Source organism: Schistocerca piceifrons, chromosome X (assembly GCF_021461385.2).
Source record: "Schistocerca piceifrons isolate TAMUIC-IGC-003096 chromosome X, iqSchPice1.1, whole genome shotgun sequence".
Classification (NCBI taxonomy): domain Eukaryota; kingdom Metazoa; phylum Arthropoda; class Insecta; order Orthoptera; family Acrididae; genus Schistocerca; species Schistocerca piceifrons.
Genome location: NC_060149.1, coordinates 103,852,510 through 103,869,251, shown reverse-complemented (window position 1 = coordinate 103,869,251; position 16,742 = coordinate 103,852,510).

Below are 16,742 nucleotides of genomic sequence, written 5' to 3'. Positions count from 1 at the left end.
GAGTATACCCTAAAATTTTACCAATTATGGAACCATATTGGACTACATATTTAATGAGTACTGTAACAGCAGGAACATCAGCAACTGAAGAAGAACAATTAATGTCAGAAATTGAAATTTTTGTCATCATTCAAAACTTCAGATATTAAAAATAGATTCTCCATTGAGGACAAAGGAAATATTAAAAAAATAGGAAAAGTTAAAAAAAGTGACTAAAGTTAATTTTACTGATGCTCAGTTTGTGGATCAGTTGTATTAAACTTCAGTGCTGCACTTGACAGATCATCCACTAATACATTTTGAGCATTAGATTTTTCATAAGTCCTTTCTTTATTCACATTATGAGTCAGTCCCGGTGCACAGCCACTCAAATAATATGCAATCAGTTTCACTAAAAGCTTTCAAAAGAAAAAAAAAAAAAAAAAACTGCATGCCTCACAACCAAAAACATTTTTATGAAGACCCTGAAAACCTAAGAAGAAGTGACAAGGTGCAGTGGCTAAATCAATGAACTTCTCTTTCACTGGATGGCTCAAATTTGTCTCTGGATATCCTAATTAAGGTTTCCATAACTTGGCTAAATTCATTGATGCATAGATGCTTTCTCAAAGAGACATAACTTGAATTTCCTTTGTTATCCCTGTCCAAATTAGCTACTACTCCATCTCAAATGTACTTGATGCTGATAAAACATTAATCTTCAATTTCCTTTCTCTCATTTGTGAACACATGACTACAGGCTCCCAAATGTACTTACTTCCTTGGTATGTTGATGAAAACAAAAGAGAACATTGTCTATAGTTACAAAAATCTAGGCATTCTATTTAGTTCATAGAAAATGTAAGCCGTACAAGGTGCTTGGACTAGAGGTATACAAAAACATTGGTTTATATTTCAGTATCTCTTTACATTTACATTTACATTTATACTTCAGTATTAGAACTTTATTTGTCCAACACTATACACAGCAGTTCAAACGTTTTTATGCATGTTGGTGCAGTCCAGTGTGGGCACCGTTTGTAGCTGCACAATTACTGAAACAGTACACTTCTCCTCACATATTCATAAACATAACAGGTGTTATGACATCTACTGTGGCTTAGATCCACTGTGTCAAATCTGTTAGACCTCAAACCTTTCTTTTGTGAATGTTGTCCTTGATAAACCTATCCAGCAGAGTCAGACTGCGAGTTTGAGGGGGCCATATAATGGGACACTCCGCTTGCCCACCACCTTTCCATTCCAATGCTCAGAAAATGTCTCATGGAGAAATGTGATAACATCCCCATGATAGAGGGGTGGTGCATTATTCCACTGGAGAGCCAAGTCAGGAGGCATATGGGAAACTGTATAGTTCACCAACATGTCAAGAAAAGTATACCCTATCACTGTAGACTCCATGAAAGAAAAGGACTAATCACACCATGTATAAGTAATCCCAACCACATTTTAACTTTTGGTGTGTCCCTTTCATACTCAACTGCTTCTCCTAGAGCCTCACTTCCCCATATTGAACAGTTACATTGGTTAACTTTCCCACAGATGTGAAAGGTAGATTCGTCACTGACCAGCACTGTATTGACGTAGTAATTTTTGTCTATACAATGCAAAAATTCAACAGGAAAATCACATCATCTGGAGTTATTCTTCGGCTTAATGTGATGCAAAACTGGAGTTTGTAAGAACAGAACCAGAGACATTTGTACACTGTGTCATACAATTTTGAATGGGGAAAGGCAAGTCCCCCATTAGGTTGTCTAGTGGATTTATATGGATTTCTAGCAAATGCTTCAATCACATGTTCCATGCTGTCTTCATCCACATGTGTTTTAGATGAGTTCCAGCATTTGAAATAAAACTTTCTCTTTCTCAAAGAGTTCTGTCCAACCGATGAATGTTTTAATGTGTGACAGTATCCACAATACATTCTCTTCTTGCTTGCTGCTGCACAGGTGTTACAGATTTTAACTCTGCTAACCATAGCATGTACCTTTCAATTTGACGTCCACATGTTGTCTGTCAGGAGTGTGTCTGTCTACTGTACAGTAAACATTTCTGTACATGTACATGCACGTGCCATGTGACTAGTTCTGTTCATGAAATGGTGAGGATCAAACCTTGGAGATGGTCTCTATCAATTGAGTATTTACCCAAGAACATAAAATGTCGAGTTGTTTTGTTACAAGAATCTGTTTGTGTATATCTCTAGCCCACACACTTGTATTATGAAACAATCTGGGTTGGGTGGGAGAGGGGTGTGTGTGTGGGGGGGGGGGGGGGGACAACCTTTTCTCCTTCAGTTTTAAATAAGCTATTTACACTTAATTTCCTCGTTTATAACAATATAACATGTGCAACATTGGGATTGTAGAAGGATCTGCACACTATCAGGGGTGTTAAGGACATATGCACAACAGCTGTGCATGGTGTTATGATAAATGTTTTTATTATGTACCTTTTGTAAGCCTTGCAAAATGTATTACTCAATGCCAGTATGAACTTAAGAGTTCTAAGAAGTCAGCATCGAAATAAATAAGTATTCGCCAAACTGAAATTAAAAGATGGAAGCAGTTACTATTTATTTCAAGTAGATATCAGTCACTCAACTTTATATGCATGATTTTTCTGTTAATAAGTGAAGATGGCTACACTGTAGCACAAGGCATAGTGCAGCCCAAAACTTTGAATTGGTGTACAAGTTAACATTTCAGAGCATCCATTGCCATCTATTTGTGCCAATGTAAAAGTGATCATAATTTGTCTGTGATAATGAAATAGTTTTTTGAGGTGCATACATAAGGTAAATTTTGCTTTAATATAATGTTTTCAGTATTGTTTATTGATAGGTAGTTATAACAGTTCCTAGGAAAATGCAGTTAGTAATATACTTGTCAAAAAATCTGCTTCAAGGGACACAGTGCACCATTTTTATATGGAACAGAGTGCAAAATTATTACAATGTGCAATGTTATATTGAATGTTGGTAAATAATAACTACTACCTATCCACAGAATGATATTTGTAAACAATATTTACAGAAATAAATAAATATATTTAAACTGCTCTGTCTTATTAAACAATGACATCAGACTGCACAGGAATCTTGACAGTCATTACCATGACACAAGGTCAAAAAAATTGTCAGTACTTCTTCCTCATTCTACAAAGCTGTATAGTAAGAGTGTTAAACTACCTCCTGAAAGAAGTAGAAAATATTCAAAAATCAACAAAATCTTTAAAACTTAAAGAGTGCTGCTAACCAAGCATTGCTTCTGTAGCATACAAGGCTTTCTTCAATGTGATCCATCATAAATTATATTATATATTTTGATTATGTTTCAAAACTAAACTCTCTTGTTATAAATTGGGTACTGTCCATTAGAAAACTTTTGCTGTTTGATCATGACAAGCATTATTACTTGAACTTATTCAAGTATTTCTATGAATACATATGTAATATATCTTCTCAGTGATGTACACTTTAAAATGTTGTGTGTATATATGTTCTCGTATTATAAATTTGACTTGTCCCATATTGTGTTGTACACTTCTGGACATTTAATGTACAGCACGTTATTTTTCACTCACCTTCCTGTGATAGTGTATGCTGTGAAAAGTGCAAGTCTGATTCCAGAAGGGACTGAAAATGCATTGCTGTGAAGTTAGTCACTGGAAGATAGATGTCTTTAAAATACTGATGACAGTTGATAGAGTCACTTTAGATAAAACTTGACAGAAATTAGGTCATCTACTTATTTCCAGAGTGTTCCAACAATGATGAAAGAAACACTAAGAGAAAAATAGGGAATAAGCAGCACCACTACGAACACCACAGTTGTAAAACATTTTAAAGAACAAACAAGACAGAGAAACGTTTAACAAACTATCAACACTGACTGTAACTACTAAAGATAAAATGTCTGCTCCTTTTGATTCCTTGAACCAAGAAGTTATGAAAAGTCAAAATGTGGATGAAAAACGAATAAACAGTTCAGTTATGCATTGGTAATGTCTTAAGAGAGTGCTCTGATAAGAACACAGTTTTTACATTGGAGAAATTGTAATGAATAGATACGATGATGGATATTAAGAAGTCGCACTTATAGAGAAATTGAAAATCAAAATGCATTTGTATATTCCCATACACTTATAATTAAATCAGAATGTTTTAAAAAAAGTTATTAGCACAGATTTTTTTTAATATTCATTTTTCAGGCAGATAATTGTTTTCTATACAGTGAAAAAATTCAGTGATATAACTTTTATTTAAATAAATGTTTTTCAGGCATGTACACTGTACCTCTATATTTATTACACATAGCCCCATTATGGGGCAAACTGCAAGTTTGCATTACATGGTAATCCACCTTTTTTTAAGCTATTAATGTTGACACTCCCTCGAGGTCATTGGAGTTATGCTCAATTATTAAATTAATTCAAGGTAGTTAATGTGAGAATTTTATAAAGTTATCTAACGGCGTATTCCAGCAGATTTCGAAGGTTATGAATTTCGTTTCCATTTTGATTAAGCTAACCATTTTAGCGAAACAAATCTCGTCAGAGAATACAGACATTTACACAATAGGCCTACTGTACGTTTGTTTATGAAGAGGGCATTTTCCGTATTCCGAGAAATGCTCCAACCCTATTGACATTTACGAGGGCGAGACGTCAAACAGTGGAGAATAAGCTGCGTATAAGTAACCGTTAAGAGGTCAGTCGTAGATAGTTAAAGTGACAAATATAACATAGTTATTTGAAAAGAACTGCGCATTTTAGAAGAAGTCCTGTGGCAAATCTTTCAACAAATGCGTTTGCAATTATGACGTAATAAACGGCATCATTCATTGCGCGCACTTGTAAAGAGCGTAGAAAGAGAACAGCTGCTAACATTAAAAACCATGATAAGGGACATTTTCTTTGGGCAAAAGCTGGGATTATAACTCTTGAAACAGAATCAGGCACTGTGCACACAGGGAAGTTACTAAAACTAGACAACTTTGTTGCCCATAACAGTAGCTGTCTCTTATATCAGTAATAATTACCTCCCTGCGGGTAACTTCCTGCACTTTGGTAGTATTTATACATTTCCTGAAGCATTTCTCAGCAATCATGAGATATTCTTTTATGGAGCGTTCAACCTGCAAGAAACAAGATACCGGTATTTATCCATGGCGAAACGTAAGTTACGATCATTTTCATAAATCGTGCATATTACTTACGGAAACATCGTTCTTTCTAGACATGGTGAGATGCAGCGAAGTAAATGATTAATGAAACTTTATCTTCCGCCAACCTCGGCCTAGTAATTCTGCTCTGGGGAACAAACGACAATGCGTCGCCTGCGCGCCAAAGATAATACTACCTGACACGTTCCTTTCCAGTGTTTGCGTTTATTCTGTCTTAGAACGAAGGTAATTTGACAAATCGAAAACAAACATTAATTTTACATTTTAGTTCAAGAGGGCGAAGCATAGTTAAGAGTTGATGGTAGTATTTAGCGCTTTCTGTTTTGTATATGAATATGTTCTGTTGTTCGAAAGCTGTCGTCGCCCCAGAGAGTGCACACCGTATATCACGTAAACGATTGATTCGGAAAATTGTTTTCATCATGGTTACAGATTGTGTTCCTCAAAATTGTGTGCTGATTTGGCATGGGCGACCTTTTCTGGACTGAATGCTAAGAAGGAGCTGTATTTCCTTCATTCATTTCATCACAACATAATGGTGTTATTCCAGCGAAGAGTGAAACCATCGTATTTATGGTCAGTTTTTTCTACGAAAGGCCGCCGTAGGCGTCCATCACAAGTAGATGACCTTAGGACCTTAGAGAGAAATGAAGTTCATGACAATATACAAAGTGTTTCCAAGTAGCCTCTCGTTTTTCACAGACAATGCACTTTATCTATAATGAAATACTGTCTCATAGAAGCTGCAGAAATATTCAGTCTTGAGAGGATTTGAAAGTGGTCAAAGATTGGAAACTTTCTTTAAATGTTCAGAAATTTAAGAAAATGAGCACTTCACAAAACGATAAAACGGTATCCTATGGCTATAATATCACCGAGTCATAATCAGAATTGGGCAATACAAATACCTTGATATAACCCATGGCAAATAGGACTAACAGTGGATACTGAACACGGAGAAGAACGAATGGTCAAAGTTTTGTTTGAGCCATGGGAGAGTGTCACAGATATTCCACAGAAACGTATCTGCTACACCCTCAAAAAGATAAACGTAAATTATTCAGTGAAAGCTTGCTTACAGAGTTTAAAGAAGCTGCTTCAAATGATAACTCTAGGAATATGCTACAATCCCCTACGTATCACTTCCCTCAGAGATCGTGTGCAGAAGATGAAATTAATTACAATTCACTTGGAGACATCTACATAGTTATTTATCCCGTGTTCCAACCATGAATGAAATGGGAAGAAGCCATAATAACTGGTATAGTGAAATGTATCCACCACCATGCACTTCATAGTGGTTTGTAGAGCACAGATGTAGATGAAGATGTCTTGGCATCAGATGTCTGGGGGTAATAGATCGCGTCATAAGGAATAACGTTTGTCAGAGAGAATGCTCGTAGACGCTTCCCACCAATACTAGGTATCCATTAATATTTGATGGCCCTGGGACCACGAGATTTCACCAAACTAGCACAGACTACTCACCAGTTGTGATGCATACTACTTATCCCTGTAAACAGAGTGATTTTCAACAAGAAAACCTCAAGAATGAGATTTTATAAAGACATTTTAGAAGTTAATCAGTAACATTAATTTTGTTAGGCCTAAGTAGCGTAGCCGTGGGGTTACTGGTCTAGGGGCAAGACAGATAGACAACCTGCACTACAGCCAAAGGGGCATCTGTGCCATGGAATAACTGTGCACGCTACATGTAGCTGTATCTTTAAAGATCAGCTCGCAAAAACCTACACTATGACATCACAGCAGCAGACCTATGCCAACCATCCTAAGTATAGACTGCCAGAAAATTCACACAGCCTGCATCGTTGCCAGATTTCATCCTTCCATCTATGGCCTCGTTAATGACATCATATAGTGTTGCCAGATTCCACCCCCCTCCCCCCCCCCCCCCCCGTCCCCCTCTGACATAGACCAATAGCCATATTTGTAAATGATGGTAAATTCTAAAACTTTTGGGAAAATAAAGACAGCCCAATTGAACTACAGATTTTTCCCCCACTTTTATGACATCACAGCTCAGGACCCATTTGTTCTAAGTGTAAAATTGTGAGAAATTAAAAAAATACAAGATGAGCAAGTACCCTACTGGTTGAAAATGTTGATGGCTGACCTGGGAATACGAGCATATCCATGTGACATCACAGTTCAAAACTGGAATATGAGCACAGCTTGCATTATTGGCAGATCACTTGTAGTAAATATGGAATTCAAGATGGTGAACTTGATCATACAAGCACAGCCTCCAGAGTGCCACCTCATTTGTCGTAAGTTTAAAAAAGTAGTACCTCAGCTGTCCTATGTTTCAACCATTCCCCTCACCTCACTGACATCACAACATGCTATCTTAACTTTGAAGCTGACTTATTCTAAGTCCATTTAGGCTGTTCTTAAGCAAATTTGCCCTCCCACTTGCTGGCCCACTTTTGTTGTTTTGACCACCACTGAGAGAGGACAGAAATGTTTATGGCTTTTTTCAAACAGAAAAACTGGAGGAGAGGTCCCTTCTGGAGACAGATTGTCTGTGCTGGCCACTGCACCACGCACTAAAGACTCCTCCATTACATCACATTATGCCACTTCATGATGTATTGCACAGTGCCACACTGCACCAGTGTCTGAGCCACATGATGGCATCACCTTGCCCTCTGTTCAAATTGTTTCTGAAATTATATTCCATTGATTGTAATAATACAGAGTGTGTCAAAAAGAATCATCTAATTTTTAAAAAATCATAACTATGATGTTATTTGAGATAAGTGTGTGAACAATGAGGGAGTTAAAATAGAGTAGGAACAACAGAAAGTGTTTTGTGTTCTACATTCTGCACAGTACGGGTCATTAATAACTGTTCAGTGTGACTTTCGTACCAGGTATGGTGTGGATCCTCCTAGAGCAGAATGCATTAGACAATGGCATGAACAATTCCAAGAAACAGGTTGTTTGCATAAAGGCGTATTGCCGGGCTGTCCCCAAGAGTGTGACACAGACATTGAATGCATCTGCCATAGTTTCACAAGGCGTCCTCAGAAATCCATTCACTGGGCAGCTCAACAGCTCAACATGCCCCCAATGTCCATGTGGCGTGTGTTGCATCAGCGTTTACATATGAAACCATACAAAATTCAGCTACTGCAAGCTCTTCATGAAGGTGGCAAACAACAATGTGTGGAGTTCCCTAATTTCGTTCTTGGCAAGATAGATGATGACAGTTTCCTTCCACACTTAGTGTTTAGTGACAAGGCAACATTCCGTTTAAATGGAAAGGTGAACTGTCATAATGTCAGAATATCGGTTATGGAACAACCAAATTAAGCTGTAAAACTTGAGAGGGACTCTCCAAAATGTAATGTGTTTTGTACAGTTTCACAGAAGAAGGCGTATGGTCCATTTTTCTTTGCCGAGAACACTGTTACAGGAAGCACATATCTTGATTTGTTTGAGAACTTTCTCTTACCACAGTTGGAGGTAATTCAAACAATTTCATTTACCAACAGGATGGGGCGCTGCCATATTCGCATCTGCAAATGGGGAAATTCTTTAATCAAAAGATTACTGAACGATGAATTGGTGGTATTGGACCAAATGATTCAGCCTTACATTACTGACCTCCAAGGTCACCAGACCTGACTGTATATAATTATTTCTTGTGGCGGTTTATAAATGAATCTGTTTATGTGCCTGTGTTACCAACAACCATGAATGTACTGAGACATTGCATAATAGCAGGTATGGAAGTTGTAACTCAAGACATATTCGCTGCATTGTGGGAACAATTTGAATACTACATTGGCATATGACTTGCATCACAGTGGGAGCATATTGAACACTATAAAAATGGATGAAAAAAGCTTTTTGAGTTTCCCGTTCATCAAAAAACAAAGTTCATTATATATGAGATATGATTAGAAATTCTTAAGAATGAATCCGCTACTGCTTACTGGTTTGGCAGGCAGGTACACGGAGGGTGAGCCATTTCCTTGTCCTTGAACGCCCTCTGACAGGAAACTGCGTTTCTTTCATTCAGTTCATTGTGGCAGCTGTTTGAATGCGGGTCAGTTAGGACTTGTTGCCGGTTTCTGTCTGCATGAAAATGGACGTAAAAACGAAGCCACGAGTTTGTATAAAATTTTGTTTTAAAACCGGGAAACCAGTTTCTAAGACTTACGAACTATTAAAAACAGCTTTCCGAGAATTTTATGAGGCATTCAAATGTTAATGTCTGGTTCAACAGACTTAAAAATGGCCACGAATCATTTGAAGATGAGCCACAGTCCGGCCGTCCTTCCACCTCGAAAATGAATAAAAATGTTGTGAAAGTTCCCGACTTAGTGCTCCCTGATCGTAGACTTACAATTAGTGATATGGCTGATGAACTTGATTTAAGTTTCTATGAAGTTCAGTCAATTTTAACTAAAGATCTGAACATAAAACGAGTGTCCACAAAATTCATTGCAAAAGTGTTGTTAAGTGACCAGAGACAGTACCGACTTGAAGTGAGCCAAGAACTGGCTACCCGAACTAAAAATGACCCAGATTTGTTAAACAGGGAAAGTCTGTCGAAGGTAAAGACAACGTTGATGATTTTTTTCGATTCTACCGGTATTGTGCATATGAATTTACCCCTGGAGGACAGACAATTGGCTAGGAATACTACAAATTGTTCTTGAGCGTTTGCACGAAAAGGCGCAGAATAAAAGGTCTGCATTGTGGAAAGACAGGAATTGGGCACTACAACATGACAATGCTCCGGCTCATTGTTGTGACTTCTCCATCGTTGAATTTTTGATCAAATTCAAAATTCCTGTGCTTCCACAACCGCCATATTCCTCTGATTTGGGCCCTGTTTCCAAAACTGAAATTTTCGCTGAAAGGGAAGCGATTTAACTCTATTGAAGACATCCAGGCAAATACAAAGAGCGTCCTTAACACACTTTTTCCAAAAGTGGAAACACAGTTGGAGTCGGTGTGTTCAGTAATAAGGGAACTATTTTGGAGGAGATGCATCACAGTTGCATGTAAGTACCACCATTGTACCATTACAAGCCCATTCTTAAAACTTTAAAACTTTCCAATCACTCCTCGTATGTTTATTAGTTTCAGTAATATAGACATGCCAGATCGGATGTTTCTTTTTGATACACCCTCTATACTTAATTTTGCTATAAATCACTTTAATGAAGAATAAATTATAATTGAAAATTCTACTACAGTACCTACACAATGGAGATATTTTCATGGGCTGATCAGAAGATGTGATAATATTGACGCCTCTCATTAGAAAGTGATCACTGCAGTCTTCCTGATAATCTATTTCAGTTTTCCAAATACTAATTAACTTAGAATCCATCTGTAATTAAAATTAGCACCTTTCCGAAATTACATTTGCCGATTTGAGTCAATATGCCAAGTATGGTCTAGAATTTCACTTTGTAATTTTGTTGCCCTCATTTTTGTGAACCAGATACCTTTATTAATTATTCAATGAAGCATTTAATTAAAAAAGTGACTAAATTAACATAATTAAAACTATATGAAGTTTTCTCATAAACAGGAAGCGTACAGTGTGCTATCTATATATCACTGAGAACTTTTTATAACTCTTCAATTAACAACCCTACATGTAAAACAAATCATTTCTGGAGCCAATAGCTCATCTATATTGCCAATGTTTCACTCAGCTGTCTTAGGGAGTGCAAATACCTCCTCCAGAGACATGAATTTTTTTTAGCAAGTTTAAAGTCGTGCAGGTCAAAATATGGCAATTATTAGTTGTAATGAATATTATATTAAATATTATAATGACAGATAGAAAAGTTTGCAAGTAGACAGACTGGCAAAATGTCTATAAAGGTGTGTCCACATCAGCCACAACATGCAGCGCAACAACAAACATGTTTCATGACGTGTCGGAACATCACAGGAAATGGTTTGTTCGTGCATGCTTCGGCACTCCAGACCATCAGTCCTGGTTGTGAGGCTGTTTGGCTTGTGACAGTCAGCTTGGTATCCCATCACTGTCAGGGATGTATCCAGATACATCTTTGCTGGTCATTAGACTTATCAATGAAGACAGTTCTACTCGTCAATGAGATTCCAGGCCAAAGACGTGCCTGGAGACTCCCATGGCAGCAGTAAGATACCAAAATGACTGTCGCCCACTATATTATTCGACAACAGGAGTGACGGTTCAAAAAATGGTTCAAATGGCTCTGAGCACTATGGGACTTAACTGCTGTGGCCATCAGTATATAGTAGTCACTATTTGTTACAAGGCCAATTAACAGGTGTATGGGTGTTGTTGACAATCAAAATTAACTATTACAGAAATAACATGATCAGTAGCACATATAGCAAAAACATAACGGCTCCAGCGTAACCAAAGTAGTGCATTAGGCCCAACACCGTATCTGAGAGTGTAGATGTTTGGGAAAGTTGGTGAAAAGATTAACTAAGACTTAAAAATGGTTCAAATGGCTCTGAGGGCTATGGGACTTAACAGCTGAGGTCATCAGTCCCCTAGAACTTAGAACTACTTAAACCTAACTAACCTAAGGACATCACACACATCCATGCCAGAGGCAGGATTCGAACCAGCGGCCGTCCCGAATTAAGACTTAAGCTGAAGACGTATTCAAACAGTATTGGTGCTATGTGTCAAGTTATTTATGTGTGCAGGCTTGGCCAGGAATACTGTTAAATTTTACTGGTAAGAATATTTGAATTAAAGAAATCCAAATACGTCGTCTTATTCAAATAACTCAAACAGTCAGTCCATTTTTCCAAGTTCACCATGGTCAATATTAGTCTAAATTTCTCATGATACATCAGTATTGTTGGACAGCAGAATAGTAATAAAGTGTAAGAATAAAATTTCGTTAGAAGCGGTTGGGGCAACGCTAAGTGGAAAATGCCTGCTGGGTACACAGTGGTGGCATAACCAATCTTAACACTCACAAGAACTGAAGTACAAACCGACAGGGAGAAAATGTCTCATAGTGTGAGACAGAACATCAGGATAACAGCACAGAGTAGACACAACGCTCTTCTTTAACTAGGCTACATGTAGTAACTTCACATAGGGATGATATAATAATACCTTGCTGGCTGGAGACATAGGATGTATGACACTCTGAAGCCCTGAAGTTAAACATCAGGCCAGTGAAGAGTGCTGACAGGCCCAGAAAATGGGGGCACATTTATTCGGTCATATGGGAAATCACACCATCCACTGTTATAAAAACCTCACCTTCCTCCCACTCGCTCTAAGAGCAAGACCACTCCATCTACCTCACTGGTGCTTATAAAAGGTCAGCTCTACTAGTTGCAGGATGCCCGGATAAATTCCGCAAAGTGTCTACAGCTGCAGCAGCATTGGAGTCCACTGTTAAGAGTCCACAGCTGTCTGGTTGAGGTGGGGATATTAACTCTGTGAGCTGCACTTCTGTCGGTGACAATGGTGGCTCAGTGAAGATGAAAAAAGAACCGATCTGCCCATCGGTGAGCTGTTCAATGTGGGAACAGATGTCTGTGCAATCACTCAAGGGCACTACAAGTACAGCGTTAGTGGCTCTATGCTGGGACCACCTCTCAGGCTAACCTTGGCGTCACTGTTGGGTCTTCTGCCTGCACGCTCTATTGACAACCGGCAATAAGGCATGCAGATTTCTGGAGATGAGCCTAAGTTCAGCTTCACTCAACGAGAGTGCTGTAGCTCTGAGAGGTGTCCACAGTCACACTGGGCTGTAGCAACACGCCGGCTGCTGGACCCTTCTATGGCAGATCCATGGCACTGGCCCCAGACAATCCCCAGGCCTGAGTCTGCAGATTTTTCATTGGGTGCTGATGTGCTACTCTGTACCTTCACCCAACGTGGGCTCAGCATGGCTGCTACTAGGCAGCACAGGGAAAAGACAGAATAATGTTACAACTCTCAGAATCAAATATCTGTTAACTGAATGATGTTTCATTTGCTCCCCAGTACTGCACAGAACCCCACCCGCACACCTCCGCTTGTCTATCCTACGGTCAAGTAGGAGGCCACTTCTGGTAGTCTCCTGCAAATTGGGCACCAGGAACGTAGACATCAGTACTGTCGCCATCGAGGTGCCACAACTATGCATCAGCAGCCATTTACTCCTTTCTTTATGCAGTGTGGTGAGTGGCCAATTTTTTTTGGCCTATTTTCTGTTTTCCACTAGTTTGTGGCCATGTTGAGTTGAAAGGATCTGCATATGAACTTGAAAGTGGCATTGTATAGGCCAGAACATGCAAACGTTTCACACTTGAGGGGTAACTGCCCAGAAGAGTACCTATGTCCAAATAGGTGCCGTTATTGTAATTTATGAGGGCATGAATTACCATTTGCTAGAGCAGTGCAAGTAACGTGTAGAAGTTTTAGCCATGAAACATGGCAGTGCAAGGAGTCCTGCTGGACTGTGATCCGTAGTAATGATTAATAGAGTTTTTTCCGCTTGTTGACAGTGTGTCAGTATAATAGGTTCTCTCTGGGACTTTATTATTAGTCGAAGCAGACGATAAATGAATACAGAAATTCTGAGTGAAACGACTGAACATTTGAAACGTCATGTAGCCATGTTGCTCCAGGATAAAACAGAACATAGCCAGGCTAGCGAAAACTACAGAGAGAACTAGAAGCATTATGGGCTGTGACTGGGTTGATGCAATCATAAGGGGGAGGATACCAAGACTGTAGTAAACTTATCAGTCCCATTCATTGATCCTATGGCATCTAGTCTCCTTACTATATTTTTTCTGGGAAATCATCTGAGGATGTATCAGCCTTTCTGGATGATGTGAAGGAAGCAGCATGGTTGGGGAATTGATCCAGTGTCACATGAATGTCTATGCCAAAATTATGGTTAACGGTTCACCCTAAAACGTATCTCATAAACCATGAAATCCTTAGTAAAACATACACATTTTACCCGCTAGCTGAAGAACCTATCCAACGCTACCACAATCAAAATAGTGTAGATTTTTCAGGGTAAAGCTCACAGAATTAAGACAGAAACACAGTGAGTCATTAGAGGCATACTCTGGCAAAATTCTTAAATTAAACTTGCAGACTTATAAGCTGATGCACACTACAGAGAAAGATATACACTACTGGTCATTAAAATTGCTACACCAAGAAGAAATGCAGATGATAAACGGGTATTCATTGAACAAATATATTAAACTAGAATTGACATGTGATTACATTTTCACGCAATTTGGGTGCATAGATCCTGAGAAATCAGTACCCAGTACAACCACCTCTGGCCATAATAACGGCCTTGATACGCCTGGGAATTGAGTCAAACAGAGCTTGGATGGCGTGTACAGGTACAGCTGCCCATGCAGCTTCAACACGATACCACAGTTCACCAAGAGTAGCGACTGGCGTATTGTGACGAGCCAGTTGCTCGGCCACCATTGACCAGACGTTTTCAATTGGTGAGAGATCTGGAGAATGTGCTGGCCAGGGCAGCGGTCGAACATTTTCTGTACCCAGAAATTCCCGTACGGGACCTGCAACATGCGGTCGTGCATTACCGTGCGGAAATGTAGTGCTTCGCAGGGATCGAATGAAGGGTATAGCCACGGGTCGTAACACATCTGAAATGTAACGTCCACTGTTAAAAGTGCCGTCAATGCGAACAAGAGGTGACCGAGACGTGTAACCAATGGCACCCCATACCATTACGCCAAGTGATACGCCAGTATGGCGATGACGAATACACGCTTCCAATGTTCGTTCACCGCCATGTCGCCAAACACGGATGCGATCATCATGATGCTGTAAACAGAACCTGGATTCATCCGAAAAAATAACGTTTTGCCATTCGTGCACCCAGGTTCGTCGTTGAGTACACCATCTCAGGCGCTCCTGTCTGTGATGCAACATCAAGGATATCCACGGCCATGGTCTCCGAGCTGATAGTCCATGCTGCTGCAAACGTCGTCGAACTGTTCGTGCAGATGGTTGTTGTCTTGCAAACGATCCGATCTGTTGACTCAGGGATCGAGATGTGGCTGCACGATCCATTACAGCCATGCGGATAAGATGCCTGTCATCTCGACTGCTAGTGATACGAGGCTGTTCGGATCCAGCACGGCGTTCCGTATTACCCTCCTGAACCCACCGATTTCGTATTCTGCTAATAGTCATTGGATCTCGACCAACATGAGCAGCAATGTCGCGATACGATAAATCACAATCACGATAGGCTGCAGTCCGACCTTAATCAAAGTCGGAAACGTGATGGTATGCATTTCTCCTCCTTACACGAGGCATCACAACAACGTTTCACCGCCGATCAACTGCTGTTTGTGTATGAGAAATCGGTTGGAAACTTTCCTCATGTCAGCACGTTGTAGGTGTCGCCACCGACGCCAACCTTGTGTGAATGCTCTGAAAAGCTAATCATTTGCATATGACAGCATCTTCTTCCTGTCGGTTAAATTTCGCGTCTGTAGCACGTCATCTTCGTGGTGAAGCAATTTTAATGGCCAGCAGTGTATACCTCACGTGTGATAGGGCCTTAACTGTACTCATAAGTTGTACTTCAGCGGATATCTCATGATGGGTGAGGATAGAAAACCTTAGTGATTTGTCCTCAGTTATCAGAATCGCGGCAAAGGTAGAGCAAATAGATACTGAAAGTCAAAAATGTAGGGATCGTGATGTCTTCTGCTCTGAGCCGGCAGTAGTGGCCGAGCGGTTCTAGGCGCTTCAGTCCGGAACGGCGCGACTTCTACGATTGCAGGTTCGAATCCTTCCTCAGGCATGGATGTGTGTGATGTCCTTAGGTTAGTTAGGTTTAAGTTGTTCTAAGTTCCAGGGGACTGATAACCTCAGATATTAAGTCCCATAGCGCTCAGAGCCATTTGAACCATCTTCTGATCTGAGGTCAAATTCTGCAGATGTGGATGAGTGGGTCACATGAAGAAGCAATGCTGCCAGCTACAGTGCTCTGAATGTGTTCGGGGAGGGGGGGGGGGGGGGGCATTAAGTGTGTGACTGCTGAGGTGGAAAGCAAAATAGGCACACTAGAACGAAGCGTGTTTTAAATGCAACCAGGGGCCCTGAACTATTGGAGGTCGAACGATGCTCTAAAAGGACATATGTAAAGATGGATTGTTGCTTGCATGTTGCAGTGAATAATGAGGAACGCATATTCTTAGTAGACCCAGATGTACACATACCAGTTGTTAGTATGGACCTGTTAGGTAAGAAGAGACTTGTGTATCCATGACATAGGCTCTGTGAATGGCTTCTTAAGTGCATACATCTTCACCAGTGCTATCCAATCCTTAACATTACAGAGACACTCAACAATCTGGGTCAGTGTAAATACTTCTCGACCATGAATTTGATTAATGGCCACCACCAGCCGAAGTAGTTCCATATGACCAGCTGAAGACTGGTTTTCCCACTTCATGGGGACATTTCCAGTACCGAAAGATGTCATTTGGACTGAAAAACACACTAGCTACATTTCAGAGACTCTTGGATGCAGTGCTTTG